Source organism: Aulonocara sp. 'chitande type north' Nkhata Bay, linkage group LG15 (genome assembly GCF_057382095.1).
Source record: "Aulonocara sp. 'chitande type north' Nkhata Bay isolate Kocher_YH1m ecotype deep benthic linkage group LG15, A_spYH_male_GT1.1, whole genome shotgun sequence".
Lineage (NCBI taxonomy): Eukaryota > Metazoa > Chordata > Actinopteri > Cichliformes > Cichlidae > Aulonocara > Aulonocara sp. 'chitande type north' Nkhata Bay.
The window spans coordinates 39,181,121-39,206,139 of record NC_141358.1 but is presented as its reverse complement, the minus strand read 5'-3'; the positions used below and the strand labels follow the sequence as shown (position 1 = coordinate 39,206,139).

Below are 25,019 nucleotides of genomic sequence, written 5' to 3'. Positions count from 1 at the left end.
TTTTAAGGGATCTTATATGTATTTTCACTCTTGTATATTTTTCATACAAGTTTCACACAAGACAGATAAAAACCTTACAAGATTTATATATATCTTTTCCATATGGGTTTTCACTGAGGTTTTAATACGCATTCACATTAAGGAGTAATATCTTCATATTAGTTGAGCATCGATATTTTGAGAATAAAGCAGCTACATTTAGGTGAGAAACCTCCCACCTCCTTATTGCAGGCACACACTGTTTCAATCTCAAACTCATCCTGCGACTCTGTGAACTTTTAAAACTCCAGCTTCTCCAGCTTTACACATTCACAATCTATGAAACTTTCACGTATAACTCAGCGCCAGCAGCCCAAACATGTCAACTCAAACCCTCTACATGCAAAAACGGCCGCGCACTGACATCAGCGTCCTCCAACGCCTTAAGTCGTTAGCAATTAAAAAAAAAACATGGCGCCATCTTTATAGCGTACTGGCACATGTTAAAATTGATGTTACTCAAGTATGAAACCCTACAGTGGCCCATAGAGACAAAGCATGTACAAACTCCAAAACACTTACAAATTCCAAATAGCATGCACAAACTCCAAAACACGTACAAAATCCAAAACACATGCAAACACCAAAACACGTACAAACTCCAAAACACGTACAAAATCCAAAACACGTACAAACTCCAAAACACGTACAAAATCCAAAACACATGCAAAATCCAAAACACATGCAAAATCCAAAACACGTACAAAATCCAAAACACATGCAAACTCCAAAACACGTACAAACTCCAAAACACGTACAAAATCCAAAACACGTACAAACTCCAAAACACGTGGTACGCCCGCCCAAGATGGCAGCTTAAGTTGGAGACGCGCACTCCTCTTCCCCCGAAACCTCGTTAAAAATAGGTCAGAGCCGGTTATTTGTCTTATTTGGGATCTGCCCTGGTAAATTCAGTGGAAGGAGTCAGAAGAATCATTACGTTTTACGCAACGATTCGATTATGCCGCGAGGAAAAACACACAACACTCAGGCTACTTCACTAACTACTATGGCGGAGACACCTGATGGAGTCGATGCCAGGTGTCCTTCCCAAGATGGTGTGGCGGCCGAGCTGACTTCTATAAGATCTCTGCTTGAGCAGGTAGCACAAGACATGACGGCGGTGAAAGGTGGTATCGAGTCTCTCAAGGAAGCTGTGAACAGTTTGGGTGTGAGAGTGGATGAAACAGAGACAAGAATTTCTCGATTGGAGGACGAAGAGGCTAAAGCCAGCTCAATATGTAAGATCTTGAAGATACAGAACCAGCGGCTGCAGGAAAAAGTAACGGCGCTTGAGGGTTCCTCACGGCGCCAGAATATTAGAATATCGGGTATTAGAGAAGGATCCGAAGGCAGTAATATTGAGGATTACGTGAAGAATCTGCTGTCTGAGGCTCTGGACATTGAGATGGGAGATTACTACTGAAGAAAATATAATCTGATCAAACATTATTCAGCTTTAAATATTGTTCAGCTTTAAAGTTACTGTGCAACTGTGTAATAAAAATGTGCTCACGACTTTGGCCTTGAGAGCGATAAGAAGCGATCGCCTCATTCTGCAGGTGCCAGATATCTGCAAGCGAAGAGACTAGAACACCCAAGGCCGCTTTCCTTTTATGGAGTTGTTTTTCTGCTAATGCAGCACTTTCCTCACAACCCCCTCCTGTAAGTTTTAGAGAATATATACCCATCCTCACAGCAAATATTTGGAATCTCTTGATGTGAGCTGCGTTGAGAGTTTGTCTCTGTCTCAATAAAAGTTCACTGATTCCCCATCTGCAGCAGGTGTCCGGTTGTCTTCATTCTCCGCCAGCCTGGTTAAGTCAATTCCTCCTTAACATCTAAAAGAACCTATTTAATGAAGGAAGACGGGTTCACTTTGTGTTTAATATTATTCTATTGCTGTTGTTGTTTTTTTTATATCCTTCAATTGGCGTCACGAACAGGATCCGCTCCAGGTCAAACTGGAACGGGAGGGAGGACATCGGCCGTGGTCTGAGTGAACGGAGTTTGGACAAAAGCTGTGTACACACAAAAAACAAGGTAAGCAGACCTTTTATTTCTGCTATATTGAACATTATAAAAATACTTAGTGTCCAAACTCCTAGTAATTCATAACCAAAATTGTCTGGCTTACTTAAGGCTTGTTGAGAATCAGACAAGTGAATAAGAGATAAGTGAATAAGAAATAAGTGAATAAGTGAATAAAGATAAGAGTGAACTGAGGTCTGACCACGGTTGCAGCCGACGGGTTTGCTCTCCGGTGTCGGATACATACCTCAGCAGGTCTGGGACCTTGAAAGGGTTTATTAGTAACGCCTTTCTAAACAAATTAAAAGGTTAAAGGCCTTGAGAATATTTTTTAGTAATATTCTCTAAACTACAGAAGGGTTAGGAAGGCCCAGAGGACTTTATTAGAAAAGATCCTCTAAAACTTAAAAAAGAGAAGTACTGGTTGGAGTCCATAGGAGGGGTCCCTTTGATCAATAGGAGAAAACGGATCTCTTCTTAAAACCCCGATGATTTTAGTGTTTTAAATGTTTTGATGTTCTGTTTGATATTGGACACACATAAATACACGCTGAATGCTTGCTGTGGAACACTGGGCAGGACAGTTTGGTTCTCCGTTGTTCACAGATTACACAATTAAAGGAACTAGGTTCCTCTTTTGGTTAAAATAATACACCACACATAGAATTTTTTTTACACATTTATTACATACATAAGGAGGGTAATGAGTGACTGCAGGTAATGTATGAAGTGTGAATGAGACGTGTGAACAAGGTGACAACCAACTAGCACCCCTATCAGGAAGCTCTAGGCAAGGTTACCCGCCAGACTCCGGTTTGGTAGAAGCTTGGTAACACCTGAAGGGATATTTCAGTGCTGACTCACCTTTAAAGCAGCGCCCCAGCTGATTAGTGCCTAACAGAGGCAGAAACCCAGCTGGCCCAAATTCTCCTTTAAAAGCAATAAAAGAACACTCCTCCATTGACAGTAAAATGGATGGAGAATTAGATCGAGAAACTAATGATGATGGTTGGGGTCCCGGTGTTATTCTTAGCACATTGGGAGAACAATTAACATGTGTTGAGACAGTCATCAACTCCACACACCAGCCTAAAGAAGCAAAAAGCAGAAAGAGTCATTGAGGAAAACAGCTGAAAGGTTAATGAAAGAAAAGGGAAAGGACGAGGGGAGTAGTGGTAACTGGGGAATAATTTGGCAGAATAAGGCTATGCAGGCAAAAGAGAAAGAGGAAGAAGCCAACTCAGCAGCAGCAGGTGCAGGTGTGATGAGCGGGGTGAGACACAGAAAGGAAGCAGTTTTAAAGTACTAGAACTTAGTAATGAGGCCGTTTTCAAGGCGGCGTACTTGAAACGGTAATTGATCAGCAAGGCTAGGCCTGGGCTATAGGTGCTTTTAAATTAGTCAAAAAGTTAGGGGTAACCTCTTCTGGCATATGTCTATGCGGGCCCGTGTGTAAATAGAACATAAATTACCGGTGTGTGTAAATAAAGTGTAAAATAGTGGTATAAACTGTCTGTTGAATTTCTCCTGAGTGTTGAAAAAAGGAAAAACTCTTTTCTGCTCTCTCTCTGAGAGAGGGGCTGTGTGTGTGAGACAGGAAGTGTGCATGCCCATAGAAGGAAAGAGATGAGGTAAACTCTGTGCAGATAGACCGAAGTAAAAGAAAAAAAAAAAAAGGAAAAGGGTCTCTCTCTGTCTCTGTGAGAGAAAAAGGTGGGGGCCGAGTGAGCCCGCGGGGCCGAGCGGGTCCGCGGGAGCGAGCGTGTATGCTGTATGAGGAAGAAGGGAGTGAGAAGGAGCGAGTGAAAAGAGTAATCGAGTATTTGGTGATTTTTTTTATTATTTCAGAGGCACTGGGTAAGAGTTTTGACTTTAGCTGTGAGAGTTGTGAAAAGGGCAGGTTTTTCTTTTGTGGTAGACTGTGAGTAATCGGTGTTTTTCTGCCTATTGTGCTGCGTGGAAGACACAGAAGTGTAGAAATGTTTGTGGTTTATCTTTGTTTGACGTTTTATATAGAGTTGGTTGATTCAGGGTGATTTCTCCCGTTTAAGGGAGGAGTTGCATTGTGGTTATGTTAAAGCTTTGCTGTAGGGGTATGTGTGTGATTTTGTGCTGGCTTCGCATGTTTAAATGGATGCATAGAAGTTTGTCAGTGAGAAATTGTTATGGTGGGGTTTTAAAGTTAGTAAAGAGTCAAACAACGCCCACTGTTTTAAAAAGGCCCAAAACATCATAAAAGACACCTCACATCCTGGCCACTCCCTGTTCGAACTGTTGCCCTAAGGCAGACGGTACAGGGCAATCAGAGCAAGGACTAATAGACTCAAACACAGCTGTTATCCAACTGCAATAACACATCTGAATACTACAAAAATGTCCACCATGCCACTCTTGTGTTAATCTATGCACGGTCTGAAGCATGACGGTGGGAATACTTAGTATTTTAAGTATTCTATCTATTTTATTGATTGAATTTTATTGTTTTTTTATATTTGATATTACTAGGGATGATGCAATGATCGGGGACCATTCTTAATGTCGTCGGTCTCATGACAATGACAATAAAGTTTTTGATTTTGATTCTGATTCTGAAATACACCCTCCTCAAGAGTTCAATGATTTAGGCAGTTATGTTTATACAAATACTAAATGTATGTTTAGTGTCTTCATACAGGTGTTTTTTCTTAACCTGGAAGCCTGAGTACGGCAGCAGAAGACAGGCCAAGCTTTGGCTAAAATTCACGGCTGGACACCAGAGTTGTCCTCACCCCTCCCGGTAAAACAAAAAAGAGAGAATGTAGTTTGAGGCGGGTTTTTCTCGCTGAACTGCTCTGGGTGCTGTGTCCCTGAATCTCACCAGTGTTAACCTCTGGCGGAAGACATGGAGAAAAGGAAAAGATGTTCCTGGTAAATCACTGAAACAAATAAAACCACACACAACCAGAGAAAGATATGAGAAGGGTGAGGAACAGACACATGTGCGTGTTAGAGACATGCCTCGTTTGAGAAAAAGTTAAAGTAACCCATATACAGACGCACCCATACATGCAATGAAGAAACAGCTTACATACATGTGCACGTACATGCAAGGTTAAAGTAGCGACACTTAACATACACCTGTTTTTAAATGATATAGTTTATACATTACTGACAATTAAACGCTTTGGGTTGCAGGACAACAACGTAACGTCAAAAGACAAAGACACTGGTCTGAGGATTAAGTGAGGACACGACAAATTTAGTGGTTAAAAGGGTCGACTTGGGACATGTTTTTGTTGATTGTTTAAGACAAATGACTACTGAATGATAGGAAATTCCTTTTTAGGTTTCTAAACAGGATCTTAAGAATTTTAACACGTACCTGTGTTGTCCTGTCAACTTGAGGGGTTATGAGTTGATTATATGGTGAAAAAAAAAAAAAAAAAAAACAAAAACAAAAAAGGGGGGAGACGAGATCTCGTTGTTTCTCCCCTCTCGGGATAACACAGCCAACACAGCACAGCCAACACAACATCATTTTCCTGTTCGCCTGTCTTGTTTTGTTTTTGTTTTTGAGAGCCGAAGCTGACCTGGACTCCTACCCTCCCCTCTACCATCGTTGCCCTCTCCGCGACCATCTTTGACCCTTTGACCCCTGAAGGCCACAGCAGCTGGACTCACAACAACAACTTGAGGATGTCAACAGTGCTGCAAAAGAGTGATCTCATGCAGCAGAGACGGAGAGCATTAAACCTAAAGCCCGTTTCACTACACGGGGGAAATTCCCAGGCTGCGTCAGCTGACAGAGCTGTGACGAGACGCGCATTAAGCCCGGAGGAAAAGGGACGGTGAGCAGAAGGATGCTGACCTCTGAGAAGAGCCGAACAGCAGAGCTGCAGAAGGCCGTGGAGCAAAGTAAGGACAACATAAACAGACCCAAAGAGGAGGGGAGGACCCTAGGCCATGCGTCAGGCCGCTGGTTTACCTAAACTACAGAACAGGAAGGTGATGAACACAAACATATACCAACACACGAACACACACTTCTGCATGCGCCTACTTAGAATGAAGGGAAACACACACATGAACACTTATGCACTTGTTGAAGGAGTAAAAACTGATACATACCCATGCACTAAAATCAAAATGTTGATTTAATTTACTAAGAAGTGACACACAATGCTCCAGCTGCTGCAATGAAGAATGCTTTACTGACAAAGGCTCAATGCTGCACACAACAAAGTCAAATACAGAATTTGCTATAATAATAAGCCCAGAGGGCATTTGTGTGGTCTGGGGAGCAGAGTCCGGAGCGGTTTGGTTATGAAAATGATGCCCGTGCGAGATATCTGGGGCTTAAGGCCTCGACTTAATTGTTTACTCTACACTAAAAAGAAAAGAAAACACTCTGAGCAGTGGTGCAGAGTGAAAACGAGGAATTAACAGTGTGAGTTTTATTTCAGAGCGCCACGTCATTGTGATGGAGATTTAATAAAGGAGGAACACACGGACAAAGAAGAAGAGAAGGGGGGGCAGCCCTTGAACGCGATTGCCTGAGGCATTAAAGTTCTGTGCTAAATTCTGGTTTCCAGTGTGAGAAAAGTCACGCAGTGCCAGTAGTAGAGCTAGGTTGAGTGATGATTCTAAATTACTGTAAGTAAATCATCGTACACCGTTCAAGTTTCATGAAAACGGGGATCTAGACTTTGTTGAACCCTAGGCAATTTGAACAGGTAAAAGTCGAGTGACCAAGTAGCAGTTGAATAAGAGTCATTGAATAAGTGTTGAAATAAACTGGCAGAATTAAGAGAATTAAAACATTTCAAGAGCTCAACTTACTTAATGGTTCAATTTTGTTGCACGAACGCAAAACATATAGGTTTATGAATATGAAAAGGTTGAGGTGGTGTTGATTTGACTCTGTGTAGGTTTAGGTTGGTATTTTTATTGATGGGAAGAATATTCAGTGACAAGTCCTAAGACCCGGGCGTCTGCATTTTGTTTTTGTTATTTTTCATTTTATTTTGTTTTATATTTACTGATTTTTGTTTGTGAATCTTTTCTTTAAGCAGATCTGCACATCGGAAATTACAAGCATTACACGTCGGCGAGAAAATTGTTGTAAGTGAGTTTCTCCGCATTGAAATGGGTTCTGGAGGAAACACTTGTGGGGACAATTAGAAACGAGAGTCCCTGTTTAAAAAAGGATTCAGCGAGGTAATCCAAACTCAAGTTCTTGTTTCTTTTTGAGATGACGTCATTTTGCTGAGTGTGGAAACTAGATGCGACGACAGGTTTCACTATCAGCAAAGAACGGATGAATGGATGAAAGACTGGGAATAAAAACAAACGGACTGACTGGTAAAAGATGACAAGACTTGACCATGACTCAAGGTTAACCACCTCCACCTAGATAGGATAAAAGGGTGGATGAATTTATGTGGGTTTCTTTTACAGGAGTAGAAGGATGACAAAATATTCGAGGATGAGTGAACCTGTAAATGCCATTTTTGTGTCTTGTGTTGCTTACAGAGGTAACTGCGCAGCGTTACCATTTACATTTTCTTCCCTACAGGGTTACAGTTTTAATGTTTTTCTATTACAGGATTTCTGGGCGGATGTGTGAAGAAACGGTGTTTATGGGTTAGGAGTTGGGGATGCTATTACACTGTATTCTGGTGAGAGTGTTGGGGGAGACACACCCTGTCTTGAAAACTGTGATTCTTTTACAGGAAATGTTTTATAGCACCTATGGAATGAGGATGCCTGACTACGGTCAATGTGCTGCTAATGTTTGCTTTGCTTTGGTGAGAGGGGTGCAGTAGAAAACAGACAAGTGACATGAAAACAAGTAATAATAACAAATAACAAATTTGGGGACAGTTTGACCTAGAGCCCACTAACTGGCCATTAGGGGCTCTCTCTCTCTCTCTCTCTCTCTCTCTCTCTCGCTCTCTCTCTCTCTCGCTCTCTCTCTCTCTCTCTCTCTCTCTCTCTCTCTCTCTCTTGGAATAACATTGCCCAAAGGGTGAATAAAGCAAATTGTGGCAATAATAGTGATTTAATGATTGGAGAAACCTGAACATGATGCTTGTCTGTTGAGCTGAATCGTTTATTACTCTTATGATTTTCCGGTGGGACTATGAAGATTTTTTGGTACAGATTGCAGGTTGTTGCTCTTTAACTCCTAGAACACGCCCTTGGCGAGGTGGGGGGAACTGGACCACCTTTCTCTGCCCCATCATCCTCTATTAGAAGACATCCAAGCTAAGTAAACATGTCTTGGCCCTTTCCCCCTGAAATGACAGGCAGGCAAAGATGTTGCGTCTTTGTTTGCTTCCTGGCCCTGGGTCTCATTCCCATTGGCATAATCCTGATCTGTGAAGGGCCCCCGACACTTCTGACACCTTCAAGTTCAAAAGCTTCGCCCCCTTCTGACAGTCCCAATCTGACAAATGTAGCCCCTAGGGTCTTGCCCACCACTTCCTCTCCAGTTTTACCATATTCACTTTTGAATGTCCTTAGCAGTTACCGTTCTGAGTTTATTTTACGGTTGATTTATTCTTTCACATTTTCACGTTTATATCTCTCATTATTATAGTATACTCTGTACTCTCCACATTTTTATCATTACTTATGCTTTTTGGTTGCTGAGTTACAGGAACTGTTAATTTTGTGTCTCTACCCTGGTTGCACTAACTCGTTGTATCCGTGTGTGCAGGACAGCTGTTACTGCTTTCGTCGGGAACCGAGACTGCTTGCAGCCGACCCCTGGGCAGGGTGGTGCCTGGACTCTTTTCTCCTCATCTGCAATGACAGATAAAGACAAATGATAAGACCCGAGGAGTTTTTCGAGCCAGGCTTCGACACGTCTCTGTGTTCCTTTAAATGTTACTTATTTTTGTGTGTTGACCCATTTAAGATGGGTCAAAAGGGGGATTTGAAGAAAATATAATCTGATCAAACATTATTCAGCTTTAAATATTGTTCAGCTTTAAAGTTACTGTGCAACTGTGTAATAAAAATGTGCTCACGACTTTGGCCTTGAGAGCGATAAGAAGCGATCGCCTCATTCTGCAGGTGCCAGATATCTGCAAGCGAAGAGACTAGAACACCCAAGGCCGCTTTCCTTTTATGGAGTTGTTTTTCTGCTAATGCAGCACTTTCCTCACAACCCCCTCCTGTAAGTTTTAGAGAATATATACCCATCCTCACAGCAAATATTTGGAATCTCTTGATGTGAGCTGCGTTGAGAGTTTGTCTCTGTCTCAATAAAAGTTCACTGATTCCCCATCTGCAGCAGGTGTCCGGTTGTCTTCATTCTCCGCCAGCCTGGTTAAGTCAATTCCTCCTTAACATCTAAAAGAACCTATTTAATGAAGGAAGACGGGTTCACTTTGTGTTTAATATTATTCTATTGCTGTTGTTGTTTTTTTATATCCTTCACTACGAAATAGATAGAATCCATCGAGTGGGGCCAGCTTTTCCGAAGCCCACTGCGGACTCCAGACCGAGACACATTATTGTTCGCTTCCTACGGGATAAAGCCAAGATGTCCGTGCTGGCGGCTGCCAGAAAAAAGGGGCAGATCGTTTGGAAAGGCATGAGAGTTCTTTTTTTCCAGGATTACGCTCAGGAGGTACAAGAAAAACGCAGGAAGTTTGATGAGGTGCGCCGCTTGTTGCAACAGTACAAGATTGGCTATTCTCTTCGTTTTCCGGCTGTTATGACTTTTTCAGTGGATAACCAGTATCATCAGTTTTCCAACCCAGCTGAGGCTAAGCAATTTCTAAGCGGCCTGGATTTGGTTAACATTCCGGGTGATGTAGATTAAGAGGATTTGATAAGCTATGGGTTGGTTTACTTCTGAGGGGGGGGGGAGACGTAAGGAGGGACACCATCTGGGAATTTTTTTTTGAGTGCCACGGACCTGCGATTTTTTATGTTTTCATGTTTTTTCGTTTTTTTTTTTTTTTTTTCTCGTGTTTGGTTTTGTTGTTGGTTTTGATGGTATGGTACCAACTGTCCTGTATAGACCTAATTTTTGGATCATTGGGTTGTCTCATGTTACTGGCTCTAAGAGTTGTTATATGGGTAAAGGGGATATTCCTCTGGATAAATTTGTATAATAATTCGGCTCACATGGTGTTATGGAGTTATGTAAAATTGTGTCGTGGAATATAGCGGGTTGTCATAATGTTATTAAAAGGAAGAAAATCCTCACATATCTGAAACAGAAAAAGACTGATATAGCCCTGATTCAGGAGACCCATCTTGATGAGGCCGAATCATTAAAGCTTAAAAGAGACTGGGTGGCGCAAGTTTATTTTAGTGCATTTTCGGCTAGAAAAAGAGGGGTGGTCATATTGATTAGAAGAAACTTGGATTTTCAGGTCTTTAAGCATTATACAGATCAGGAGGGTAGATGGGTGGTTTTGGATGCATGTTTACAGGGGCGGAAAATGACATTGGTCAATATATATGCTCCTAATTCTCCTCAGCCACAATTTTTTCATGAAGTCTGTAACATGGTGCGGACTATAGGTAACACACACATTGTAATTGGGGGAGATTTTAACCGGGTCAGGGATGTCTTATTGGATAAATCTTCTTGTACTGGACTAAGCAAGGACCCAACAAACGCTGCGGTGGACGTGATGTCAGAGGAACTGAGTCTAGTAGATATATGGAGACTTCTTCATCCTCAAGAAAGAGATTATACCTTTTTTTCGCATCCTCACTCAACCTACTCCAGGATAGATTACTTTTTGGTGTCCCGTTCTTTGGCAAGTCAAACTATTGGGTCCTCTATTGGTAACATTGCTATATCGGATCATGCTCCCATTGACCTTGTTCTTACTGACACTGATAATATTAAACCGTCACCTAGGTGGCGCTTGAATAACTCAATACTGAAGAATAAGGGTCATTGCGAATGTATAAGGGAAATGATAAAGGAGTTTTGGTTGTACAATGAGGGCTCTATTGACGACGTTGGAATGACCTGGGATGCTTTTAAGGCCTATTTGAGGGGGCGCCTTATTCAATATTGCTCCTTGATTAAAAAAGCTGAGAGGGATAAGCTGATGAAGTTGGAACAGGATATCAAGGAGCTTGAAAAACAACATATGTTGCTCCCAGAGAGGGACTTATGGAACAAATTAATTAAATTTAAATTTGAGATGAATAGCATATTGGAGAAAAAAGTGGAATATGCAATGTTTTGTCTAAATCAGAAGTATTTTGAACAAGGGGAGAGAACAGGTAAAATGTTGGCACACAGGGTTAAGCAGATAAAATCTAGTAACCTTATACCATCTATTTTTGATCCTAGTAATAATAATAAGTTGACTACTAGTAAAAAAGAAATAAATGATATTTTTACTAAATATTATCAGGAGCTGTACACCTCTAATGGACTGGTGGAGGAACAGAGGCTGTCAGATTTCTTCTCTTCTATTAAAATTCCCAGCCTGTCGGAAGATCAAAGAAGTATATTAGAAGGTAAGATTACATTAATTGAAGTTAAGCAGGCAATCGGCAGCCTTAGAGTGGGTAAATCTCCAGGTAATGATGGATTTCCATCAGATTTTTATAAGGTGTTTGTGGACGAACTAGCTCCAAGACTACTGTCGGTATATCAAGATGCGTTTCAAAGAGGGAGACTACCGTTTAGTATGCGATCGGCAGTGATCACGTTATTACATAAAAAAGGGAAAGACCCACAGTATTGTGGGAATTATCGCCCAATTTCATTAATTAATGTGGATGAAAAAATTATTTCTAAGATATTAGCTTTTAGGCTTGAAAAAGTTCTTCCGTATTTGGTGCATAGGGATCAGGTCGGTTTTGTGAAAAATAGAAGCTCTGCGGATAATCTACGTAGGTTATTGCATATACTCTGGAAGAGCAGGACTAAGCTAGACCCTGTCGTTGCCTTCTCTTTGGACGCAGAGAAAGCTTTTGATAAAGTTGAGTATCCTTTTCTGTTTTATACCTTGAAGAGATTTGGTTTCGGTCCCTTTTTTAGGCAGTGGATTCAGGTGGTATACACAGATCCAATGGCTACAGTTATTACCAATGGGATAATGTCACCCTCATTCTCGTTAAGTCGGGGTACTAGACAAGGTTCACCCTTATCACCTCTCATTTTTGCTCTGTTTTTGGAGCCTTTAGCCATAGCTTTACGTGAATGTAAGAAAATTAGAGGGGTGGATTTGGGTCAAGAAGAACATAAAACTTTTTTGTATGCAGATGATATTTTACTGATTTCAACTAACCCAGAACAGGCCGTTCCTGCAATTTCCTCAATTACTGATTCTTTCTCTGTAATCTCTGGATACACTATAAATTGGTCTAAGTCTGAAGCTATGCCTATTTCTAAATTGTGTCCGCCTGTTATGAGGAGTTCATGGCATTTCAAGTGGATGCCCGAGGGTCTGACTTATTTGGGGATTAAATTGACCCCTGGTTTAGACAACATAATGAAAGTGAATATTTCCCCAGTGATTCAAAACATCCGTTCGCTGTTGCAGAATTGGGTTAAAATAAATCTGTCCCTTTTGGGCAGAATTAATTTGGTGAAGATGATTATTGCCCCTAAACTTCAGTACTTTCTTCACATGTTACCGATAGCAGTCCCACATAATTTGCTAAAGCTTTATAATACATGTGTAGAGGGTTTTGTGTGGGCAGGTAAAAAGCCATTGTTCAATCGGTCTAAATTATATGCTGCTAAAGAGAATGGTGGGTTGGCATTGTCTAAGATGGTCTGGTATCATTATGCTTTCTCCCTCTCTCAGTTAGTTAAGATACATAATTCCTCTACTGATAAGCCATCATGGGTTGGGATTGAGGAAAGTCTTGTGGCCCCTTCGTCTTTAGAGGCCTTCCTTACTCAGAAGGGAAGGCCAGTACCGTTTAAAGATCCAGTACTGTCTTTCATGCAAGAGACCTGGCTTAGAGCTCACCAATATACCAACAGCAGCCCTTATCTCACCGCTAGAGCCTCTATTTGGTATAATAAGAAAGTATTAATAGGTAAGAAACCGGTCTGGTGGGAGGCCTGGGCTAGGACAGGTATTAATCAGATGGGGGACCTATTTGGGCAGACTGGCATGAAATCGTTTGCAGAAATCAGACGAGAATTCAATTTGGATCCAAGGGAAATTTGGAGGTTTTTTCAAATAAGACATTGTATTAAAGCCATTTTGAAAAATAATCTAGACCCTCCATCTAGTGTTCAGAAGATGTTTGCAACCCCTGACAATAACAGAATCAGGGCATCTAAATTTTATGGGAGCTTCAGAGAGGCACACGCTCCCAGTTTGGGGGGACTGAGGCGGTGTTGGGAGAAAGATCTGGGTATCCAGATCTCAGAGGACAGTTGGAAGATGCTGATCTCATCATGGTATGTTTGCTCACCTGAAACACAGTCTCAACTTATCCAGTACAAGTTGCTTCACAGAAACTATTGGACACCCAGTAAATTAGTCAGGTTGAAGCTCGCAGATAAGGACATTTGTTGGAAATGTCAGCAGGAAGTCGGGACTCTAGTTCATATGTTGTATACATGTCGGAAAAATGATTATTTGTGGGATGGGATCATCAACTTGGTGAATGATATTTTTAAACTTAATCTTTCTAAATCTCCAGCTATATGCGTCCTGGGCCTACTACCTGACGATAACATTCTCTCAAAAAAACAGAGATTGTGGATGCGTCTGGCTTTTATAACTGGTTGCAGGGTAATTCTTAGGCATTGGAAGTCATCCAGCCCCTGTTCTTTCAAGGAATGGACCGAACAAATGTCTAGGATGGCATCATATGAACGGGTTATGTATAGAATGAAGGGAAGAGAAGATATTTTTGAGCAGGTCTGGGGTCCCTTTTTGCGGTACATTGACAATGTCTCTTAGACATTATGATAAATGGTCTCTTAGAGGGATATTTCATGTGTCATTGGTATTTTGGTTGTTGTCTTTTTTTTTTTTTTTTTTTTTTTTTTTTTTTTTTTTTTGCACCAGGGGGTTTTACCCTTATTCGTTTTTGTTTTTGCTGATGTTTTCCAGGAGGCGGTGTATTATTTTGTTTCTCCTGGGTTTTATTTATTTTATTTTATTTATTTATTTATTTATGTAATTTTTTTTTTTTTTTTTTTTTTTTTTTTTTTTTTTTTTTTTGTTCGTTAGTGTGTTGTTTGTTTGCTTGTCTTAGTTTGTTGGTTTGTTTAGAAACGGACAGAGAACTGACAGTATGATTATTGCAGTTGTATATTTATTTATTAATGTTTCTGTCCATCCAAAAATATTAATAAAAAAAAAAAAAAAAAAACAAACTCCAAAACACGTACAAAATCCAAAACACATGCAAAATCCAAAACACATGCAAAATCCAAAACACGTACAAAATCCAAAACACATGCAAACACCAAGACACGTGCAAAATCCAAAACACATGCAAACACCAAGACACGTGCAAAATCCAAAACACATGCAAACTCCAAAACACGTACAAACTCCAAAACAGGTGCAAAATCCAAAACACAACGGAAGTGCTCCAGGACGCTAGGGGCAGTGTTGAGCTCGATTTGCAAAATAAACGGCAAGTTTATTGCAAACACATGGGCTCTAGTCTCCATCGCGCTTCCCAAGTTGCCTAGCAACCATGATACTAACAGCTGGAAACGTGTCATACAACTTTGTTTGACAGAAATGAAGGAGAACATATTTTTTTCATTTGTTTGTTTGTTTCTACAAGAGCTTTGTGTGATTTGATAAGTATCTGAGGCTGAGACCACAGGACAGTAAAACATGATTTTTGGGCTTCATTTCTGTACTGAACAGTCATTTAAGATTAGCTAGTAAATAACAATTAGCTAATGTTGTTCATGAGACTAAAGTCATATCACTTTGGTAATGTAAATATAATATGGCCAATATTATGGTTATTATATTAGTTATTATTAGCTATTACAGCAGTGAACATGAACTCTGTGTCAAATACTGAGCTTCAGTACAGATTCAAGTTGCAGTTATTTACATGTGTTACCACCTTAAATCTTCACTCAAAGACAAGTATATAGGAATGACTGCCAAATTTATTTGCCACTGAAGCAGAAGGATGGCATCTGAATAAAACCTCTCTTGACATGCCTAGATGACATTAAAGCTTGGTTGGCTCTAAACTTTTTAAATTTGAATGAAAAGAAAACAGATTTGTTGGTGTTTGGACCCAGTGGCCCCTGTGAGTCCTCTTCTTTTCATTTGGAACCCCTGGAAGTTTATTTTAAACCTGTTGTTACTGCCCTTGGTTTTAAGTTGAACCAGTCCATTTTTATCATTTAAGGCGACTGGCAAGAGTGAAATCTTTTCTTCCTAGGCAGCACTTTGAAACCGTGATCCATGCTTTTATTTCTTCCCCTGTGGACTACTGTAACGCACTTTATGTGGGGGTCCGTCAGTTGTTACTCTGACATCTGCAGCTGGTTCAAAATGTATATTGACAGTGCATATATAGGTGTATCATATATAAGAGACAAATGTTGTTCCTTCAGTATGTTGGCATTACTAAATTTGGCTCAATGCTTACATACATGTGTAAAAAGAAAATGTACAAGCTGTGATAACTGTTTCTGATAGAATGAAGGGTAGACTGATATATTAAACATTCCTTTATTGGGTTAGAAAATCAGACCATGTCATAACTGCTTTAAGTCATACAGAATAGATATCAGAGCCTTAAACAGGCTGACTTCTGCTAAATGGGTCAAACTGGGCAGAAAGTATACAAACACATAACATCCTTGTAAAATATGATGTAACACTATAGATCAACTTACCTCAGAATATATAAAGCATATAAACAATTACAGCAATATGATGTAACAAACACAGCAGTACTACTAATCCAAAATACTCAAAGCTTCATAGAACTGAAACAAACATTTATTTTTAGTTCCATTCTGCTGCTGATACATACTTTAGGTTTCTGAACATTAAACTTGTTGCTGCCTGTTATGGATAGGCGTAGCTTTGGGTCACGTGGTGTCAGTAATAGTGATTGCTATATCACCTGTTCACGGCCCGAGGGAAATTTTGTGAATGAGTGGGTGATGGGGGAAGTCGACTTTTGCTGACCGCTCAAGCTTGGAATGTTTTTGATCACTGTTTTTCTACGGATTTTAAGGATTTGATAACAAATAAAAGAGTTTTAACTTGGAACTTTGACTAACGTTTTAAACAGCGGGCGCGTCAACATTATTCCCCTATTCAGCTGCTCGGCGACTCAAAGGCTTGAAAGTCGCCAATATTTGTCAGCAAAAAGCGCGACGGCAATGGAGCGTCCCGCAATCAGCGCTGAATAAACGCCGACGCGAGCCCACACACCGCCACCACTACACCCATAAAATCGGCTAGTCTGACGGATAAGGAGAAGACGACGGTGGTATGTAAATTGTGTTTTTGTGCTGCGTATTGTTTGTTTGAACGCAGTTTGGATTCTGACCATACGAAGATGTTTTTGTGACACGCCCACCGCTACGTTTGCTATTCGGTTTGGTGTGTGTGTGTGCTGTGGCTCTGCAGGCGTTCACCTGAGTTTGAAGGAATTGCTGTTGCCTTTGTTTTGGATTTTGGCATGCTGCTTATGTTGAATGCTTAAAATGAGTGGATCACAGGCTGCATCTGTTGTTGGAAAAACTGAAAAGGATAAAAGAATAACTTCCCTCACTGAGAAAGCTCTTGCAAACAAAATTGAAACCATCCAAACAGATCGGAAAAGGCATGTAAACAAAATGAAAAGTGTTATTATGTCTCTTAAAGAGCTAATGAAAGATGATAAAAATCATTCACAAGTCAAAAAACAGTTTGATGAGTTAACACACCTGTTTAAGGATTCCAGTGCATTGCATGAATCTTTACTTTCTCTAATCTCATTTGATGAGAAAGATAAACAAAATACATGGTTCTCAAGCATCTCTAAATACAATAAAGGGTTTATGGAGGATGTTAACATATGGCTTTCTGAAACTGATAAACATTCAGGGAGGCCATCATCTGACAAGGCACAGTCACAGGAAACTTCCCTGGGAGGAGAAGTGGAGGTTCGAGAGCACACTGGAAAAGAACCACAATTATCTCTTAATCCTCAGAACGATGTTAATGATGACGTGTTGCCATCCGACAGTGTGTCAAATCAAGGCAGTAGGTCAAGCTCAAGAGTATCATCTACTTCATCTGCATGTCTCAGGGCAGAAGCTGAAATGGCCGCCTTGCTCGCACGTCAACATATGCTGAAAGAAAAACACTCTCTTGAAGAACAAGAGGAACAATTGAGGAGAAAGAAAGAACAACTTCAGCTTGAAGCAGATATAGCTGCAACTGTTGCAAAGGTGAACGTGCTGAGAACTGGATCCGCTATGCGGAGCGTCGCTTCACGGAAATCTAATGGAATGGAATCATATTTTAAAACAAAGGGAAACAGCCTTGAAATTCTTAATGCGGATGCAGAGACTTTTGTTCCTCAGACGCTTACAAAAGGAAATGCAATCACTGGGAATTGTTAAGATTCAAGAATTGAGAAAGGGTACAAGAGGTGATCGAAAAATAACCACACTGGTCCGGCCGGGTGAAGTCAAACGAAGATTTTAATTCACATGTGGGAAGATCACTGAACACAGCAATTGATCTTCAACTTACTAAAGCACAAACAATTATTTTATAACATCAGGGTTTGTTTACTGACGCCCCTTCATGCGTCACAGATACATTTTATACATAGATCAGATCATCATCATCATGACTTTTCACCTAGAAAATCATCTTCTATTTTCATGGCTAGCCCTTCCTGTCTACCTTTCAGTTCTTGTCTTGTTCCTCTTTCTTGCCGAGACACCAAGAAACGGTTCCTCTTTTACCAAGACAATTTTGCAGTTACAGCCAAACATAACTAACCTCTCCTCTAAATAAATCTAATTTAAAGTGTGTGTGTGTGTGTGTGTGTTGACCTCACATGCTCTTTGTGTCACCTCTTCACCTACTGTCTGTGTCTCGTCCTCAAATGCTCTTTCTCAATTCACCTGTTGCACTTCTGACCTTTTACCAGACCAGAAGCTCACTGAGACTATGTGTATGTCTTCTACTAAATAAATGTTTTAACCAAGAACCTCTACTAAAACCTTAATACAAGAATATGAACATATAAAAGATAATAAAATAAACTGATATAAGTGTTTTGTAAGCATGTATTGCAATTCCTTCTATGTTCTAGTTTTCCCTCAGCATGTATCACCTGAACAGTCACGTCAGTGAGGCTTACGACCTTTAAAGAACCTGAACATCAACTCAAATAAGCACAGATATGCAATATGTATAAAATGGTTATAACTGCACCTGAAATACAAAGTTAGCATCATCATAAACATCTTAAGGCCATCTTAAAGCTATCTATTACCTTGTTAAAGCAATGATCATACTGCAGATTATATTATGCTGGTAAAATACTTTTTGTTCATCCCCACAATTCCCCCTTACGACCTCTGGCACACCAGAGGTCGATACACAGGTTGTTGTTCACTCCTCAGTCCACTCGGCTACCTCCAGATCCATCATCGGCATCATGGACATAGGGGCCACCGCCCCAGGGTCCACTGCCTTTACAATCACTTTCTCTACCAACCTTCGGGCACAAGGAATGAGACAACAACCACAGGTCACCAAAATACCCACCAATACAGATAGAGACAACATAATTGACAGAACAAGCCCCTTCCACTTTCCCTTTTTTACTCTTTTTATTTGAACCACCCCTTTTCAAACTCTCAATTTGTTACCACTCCTTTCTGTAGGCGCGGCGATCTCCTCCTAGGCTGCTCTTCTTTCTTCGGCCTTCCAGGTGGACTACTGGTCGGCCCGTTACACAGGTGAAGAGGTTTATTCTGCCTCTGTTCCTTGACACCTGCGTTCCTTGAAGACGAATTTTCCTCCACCAAGCTCTCGTGTGCGGGTGCACACTGCGACCAGTGGTACCAGGTGTCGCCTTTCCCTTTCAGCTGGACTGCTGTAGCCGTCCGGGCGGTCACCTCATACGGACCAGTCCAGCGGGGCTCCTTCCACTTTCGCTTAATGACCTTCAGCCACACTGCCTTTGCGTCCGGGACCTCTCCGTTCCCCGTGGGTCTCTCACAAGTGACCTGTTTTGTAAAGCTGGACACAAGAGCTTTCAACTCATTAAAATATTCTGCATGAGACCTGTTGCTTGTCCTGGGCTGCTCCACCGGGACCACTGTCCAGGGTGCTGGAAACTGTCTCCCAGTCAGCAGCTCATAAGGGGTGAAACCTGTGGATTGGTTAACAGAACATCTTATGGTCATCAAAGCAATGGGCAGGGCTGCGACCCAATTTAGCCCTGTCTGCGCACAAATTTTAGCCAACTTGTTTTTCAAATTTAGGTTCATCCTCTCTACCTTTCCTTGAGATTGAGGATGATAGACCGTCCCGAACTTATGTTGCACTCCCAACATCCTCTCTACCTCTTGCAAATATTTATTCTTGAAGTGAGTACCATTGTCTGATCTAATTCTCTTGGGAAACCCATGCCTTGGAATGTAATGATTGATTAAGCACTTAATCACACTTTTCGCATCTTCACATTTGGTCGCCCATGCTTCGGGCCATCCAGTCAGAACATCCACACACACCAACAAATACCTCACCCCACCTGGGCCTGTATCAATCATGTCGGTATAATCAATCACGACCTCTTCTCCTGGCCTTTCTGGCATGAGAAACTTACCAGCTTCAGGTTTTACTGCTGGCTTTGGGTTGTGTGCCCCACAAATTAGGCACGTTCTGGCCTTTTCCAGTATCATCCTTCTCAAATCAGGATGCCACCATCGGCACAAATTTCTCTCCATCTGTTTCACTCCCACGTGACCAAGCCCGTGAGCCTCATTCACCTTTTGTTCCGCCATTTTGGCCGTTAAAGCGGGACGCCCATCTGGCCCCCTCCACAAACCGCCATCTTGCCAGGCTCCTTTGTTTTCCCACACCCCCTTTTCCTCTGGGGATGTCTCCTCCTGAGCCTGTCTAACTTCTTCCATGCTGTTAGTGCTAACCTCCTCTTCTGGGGTTACCTGCACCAGTTGTCTCTGTCCTTTGTAGCCCGCTGCTTCCTTTGCGGCTTCATCAGCTTTCTGATTTCCTCTTGCCACCATACTGTCTGCTTGTGAGTGGCCTTTGCATTTTATAATACTTACCTCGTCTGGGTCCTCCAGGGCCTTTTCCAGTTCCTCCATTTCCTTTTTGTGACAGATGGGTGCATTAGTGGCCGTTCTGAACCCGGCTCTCTTCCACTGAACCAGTTCCACATGAGCTGCTCCAAACGCATATGCTGAGTCAGTGTAGATGTTCACTCTCATGTTTTTAGCCAACCTCAGGGCTCGAGTTAGGGCTATCACTTCAGCTCTCTGGGCCGACTGTTGTCCCTCGATTTTTCCTGCTTCTTTCACCTGAAACTCAGTTCCTACTCTACAGACTACTGCATAGCCGGCTTTCAATCCTTCTTCATCTCTGTGGCAGCATCCATCTGTGAACCAATCCTCAGCTCCAAGTATGGGCTCTGCCTTTAGGTCTTCCCTGATTTTTCCTTCAACTTGGGCTTTCTTAATACAGTCATGTGGTTCTCCTGACCCCATTAGGTCCGCCATATTTATTCCTTCATGTGTGAATATCAAATTTGGCGCCTCTAAAATTTTGCTCAACCTTTGTTGCGTCAGTGGAGTCATTGTGAATGCCTGTGAGTTCACATAGGCCACTACACTGTGTGTAGTAAGCACTTTCAGTGGGTGTTCCCTCACTATATGTGCTGTTTTCTGAATTATCTTTGCTACTCCTGCTGCGTGTTGTGTGCATGTGGGATGCCTTGCTTCTGTTGAATTTAATCTTATGCTAACATACATAAGTACATCCCTACCTCCCCCTTTTTTCTGAAACAACACACCATTCACAACTCCCTTTGTTTCTGAAACATCAAGATAAAATGCCTCATCATAGTTAGGTGTGGCCAGATCTGTGGCTCTTGACAAATCCTGTTTTAGCGACATGAACGCTGTCTCTGTGTCCGGCGTCCAAGGCAATTCAGCCTTCAGATTTCGAACACCAACTTTCTTGATCAGGTCCCTTAAAGGGGCCGTTTTACCCGCATAGTTCGGAATGAACTGCCTGCTGTAACCTGTCAAGCCAAGAAAGGAAAGCAACTCCTTCACAGTTCTTGGTTTTGGATGTGTCAGAATTTGGTCTCTGTGTGTGTTCATTAACCCCACTGATCTGTGTGCGATCACCCGGCCCAGGAATGTTACCTCCGGCCGGACCAACTGCAGTTTTTCTTTGCTCACTTTGAAGCCACACTCCGCCAATCTGTTCAACACCACGAGCGATGCTGCCGTACAGGCCGCTGCTGACGGGGCTGCAATAAGAAGATCATCAACATACTGTATTAATGTACAGCCCCCTGGCAGTTGACATGGGGACAATGCCTCTTTCAACACCTGATTAAAAATTCCTGGTGAGAGTGCAAAGCCTTGTGGTAGGCGTGTGTACCTAAATTTGCGGCCTCTGTATGTGAATGAGAAAATGTCTCTGAGTGACTCGTGCAGTGGGAGACAAAAGAATGCATTCGCTAGGTCAATACATGTGAACCACTTTTGGTCCCCAGTAATTTCGGTCAGAGCCGTGTAGGGATTTGGTACAGGCACAGTGTCAGTCCTCAGCATGGCATTTATTGCTCTCAAATCATGTGCCATACGGTACTTCCCTGTCCCATGTTTTTCCACTGGCAAAATAGGTGTGTTCCAAAATGACCATGAGGGCTCAAGCACTCCTGCCTTCCACAGTCCTTCAATGGTTTCAGCTATACCTTCTTCTGCTTCAGTTTTGTGCTTATATTGTGGTCTGTTAATTGGTATGTCAGACTTCAGCTGGAACAGGACAGGCGAACAGTTAGCTAGACCTACATCTGTGGGCCCTGCGGACCACAAAGTACCAGGCAATTTTGAGAGCTCAGCTACTGCATCAAGATGATCCATTCTTTCCCTGCCATGTATTCTGGAGATTTCTTTATGTTCTAAGATCACTGCATCGTTGGACAAACAAGTTATGCGATATATTTTACATTTTGGTGCATACCAGACATTTGGAATTTGGGTGTTTTGCCAGCATGCGTTGTCCAGCGCCCGCTTGACCATTGGTCCCAGATCTCTTGGCCCATGACCCTCGTGGACCGCCAATGTAATGTGAGGGGCTAAATCCTCTCCCACATTGTACCAAGGCAGTTGTTCATCAGTAAATTTCACAGCCGCGGCCACACCTTCTGGTCCAACATAAATGTTATGTGTTTGCACATTCCACGTCTGTCCCTCAAGATCAGACTGGAACTGTTCCCGATAGATATCGTTATCTTCCCTATCATAAAAGAGTGTAACGTGGAAAGGATCTCGCGGAGGGGAATAGACGGCCAGGCTCATTATCCAGGGTTTCCACAGCTGATAATGTCTCAGAATGCCTTCTTCCACTAGCCTCCCCCAGTAGATTTCGGCAGTGGGTTGTTCAGAGTTCTGGACTAGATATTGAGTCTTTGAAGGTGATCCCAGTTTCACAAGCAGGTCCCTGCCCATGAGATTTTCCAGGCACCTGTGAGGACACCACATATTGGTGCTTCAAAGTCTGTTTTCCCAGCTGTGTCAATGCTGGATCCGTCAATGGCAGTGTCATTGGAATCCCGGAAAAGCCTACCACATTAACTGTGTGACAGGAGAGTGTTGCACTGTCTGGTGTGTCTTTCAATGTTGAGTATGTTGCTCCAGTATCCACCAGGAAGGGCAATTCAGTGCCTTCCACGGTCATCGACAGCATGGGTTCTGCCGTTCCCACACTGTTCGGTTTCTCCGGGCTCCGTCAGTATTGCTCCCCCTCCCAGCCCCAGTCGGCTACTGGGTACTGGGGGGCTGGTGCTGCATTCGGGTTTGGAGCTTGATGTGCTCCCCTGTAAGCAGCTCTTTGTCTTGGGCCTCCTTGTGCCTGGGATTGATAGCCTCGCCCCTGATAGTTCTGCGGCGGTTCAGGGCAATCTCAGGCCCAGTGTCCTTCTGCTCCACATCTCAGACACGCAGTCCAAGACACTCTGCCAGGATTCCCCGGATTCCGAGCCCTTTGTCCTCCCCTCACGGATCCACCACGCCCTCTCTGCGGTCCACCGGTCCCCCAATTCCCTACTGGTTGACGCTGCCTTGGTGCATTGGCGGGCCAACGGTCATCAGGGTAGAGACCCGGATCCTGATCTGGCCAGTCAGGCACAGGATCGGGCTGAGACCTTGCCACCATTATAGTCTTATTTAGTTCTTTCAGTTCTTTTTTCTTCGCATTATATTTTTCGCGAGCCTCACCCAGCTGCAGCCTAAGCAGCTGCGCCTGTACTTCATCTAACTCTTTCTTTTGTTTGTTCGTCAAATCCTGTTCCCGCTGAAGTCTGTGGGTCACATGTCTATCCCACTGCACCGAGTCTGCAACGGCAAAATCTGGGTTCCTTTCCAAGTCAACTGCAACCTGGTTGGGCAGCCCTGCCAGCACTGCCGAACGAAACCACGCTCTACTTTCACCCTCCTTCCCCGGATGTATTCCTGTTCCTAACAACCATTGTTCCTTTGCTTTAGCTAAACACTCTCTGGGTGTGTTTTTGGGATCCCAAATAATTTTTGGAATGGCTCCAGAGTTAGGAGTTGGGTACTTCTCCCGAACTGCATCTGCTAAGTCACCCTGCACCTCATGGTATTGCAGGTCATTTGCATATCTGGTTGTTTGAGCTATCTGCTCTACATCTGCTAACCCACCACCCAGCATACAACGTCCGGCCAAAGCGCGAAAATCGCCCAGCGCTAATTCTTCTCCTTCCCAATGTTCTCCCTTGGTTATTGGTGGAAGTTGTTTAACCAATGCTTCCAAATCTCTCACCTTATAGGCGCGATAAACTGGTTCGTTCTTTGGACCTGCTATTAGAGGCAGACTTAAACCAGGGTCAGGAGCTCCTTGTTCAAAACTCACTTTTCTACTCTTTGAGCTCTTAAATATGGGCCGTCTCTGTGCTTGGTCTCTCTTCACACTTCTTTTCCTCAAAATTAGGCTTGTACTTGGTTGAGGTTCAGCTCCTCCATCTTCGTCCTCCTTATCATCCTCTTCTTCTGATGACGTCGCACGGTCTTCATTCTCCTCTTCTGGCCCTCCCTGCATTACTCTCTGCTTTATAACCTCCAATGCCGTTAATGCCTCTATGGACGCACGTAGGGCCTCATGCATTTGTCCGTACACTTCTCCTTCAGTTTTTAACACCAAGCTCAGAGGTATTTTATCACCCAGCCCTTTCTGTTGGGATGTAATAAGTTTACTTACCTCAACCTCCATCGCTTGGCACTCTTTCTCTGCTGCTTTTAATGCTCCAGGTGAAGCCAAACGAATAGCTTTCTTAAGCTGTTCAAGCTGATCCTTCAGAGGTTTGCATCCCCTTTTCCCACTAGGTGTCGCACCCAAGCTGTCAGCCATTCTCTGAAACACAGACTTACCTCTTCCAATGGCGTTGGTCGACTCTACCTTCTTGGTCTAGGTCACCCAGACACGCTTAACTTTCGGTTTCAGTCTTCGTCTCGCTGTTCTCGCAACCACTGGCTCCTCTTCCCCTGCTCGGTGATACACAAAGTTTAACCCAGCACTTTAGACGCTGCCCTCGCGTTCTCAAGCGTTGACACTCAATCAAAATTATTCGCCCTCAAAGTGTTAATATATGACACCAGCAACCCTTATGCGCAACGCGCTCACCTCCGTATACTTACCTCTCCAATAGTTCCTCGGATTAGTGTTTTTTCATTTATTTTAAACCCATTAACGGCGCTGCGCGTCCCTTATATACTTTACAACAACACACCC

General features: G+C 42.6%; 1 protein-coding gene, 1 long non-coding RNA gene and 1 pseudogene across 2 annotated transcripts in view; 1 reads left to right on the top strand and 2 right to left on the bottom strand.

Moving 5' to 3' along the window:
* LOC147313633 (uncharacterized) overlaps positions 1 to 25,019 on the bottom strand; it is a 66,209-nt gene that overhangs the window by 20,951 nt on the left and 20,239 nt on the right. The window lies entirely within an intron of this gene.
* LOC147313636 (uncharacterized) lies at positions 1,469 to 9,348 on the top strand. Its single transcript, XR_015124958.1, has 2 exons — positions 1,469 to 1,856; positions 1,986 to 9,348. It is a non-coding gene; the product is annotated as an uncharacterized LOC147313636 (long non-coding RNA).
* Positions 23,001 to 24,724, bottom strand: LOC147313635 (uncharacterized; annotated as a pseudogene).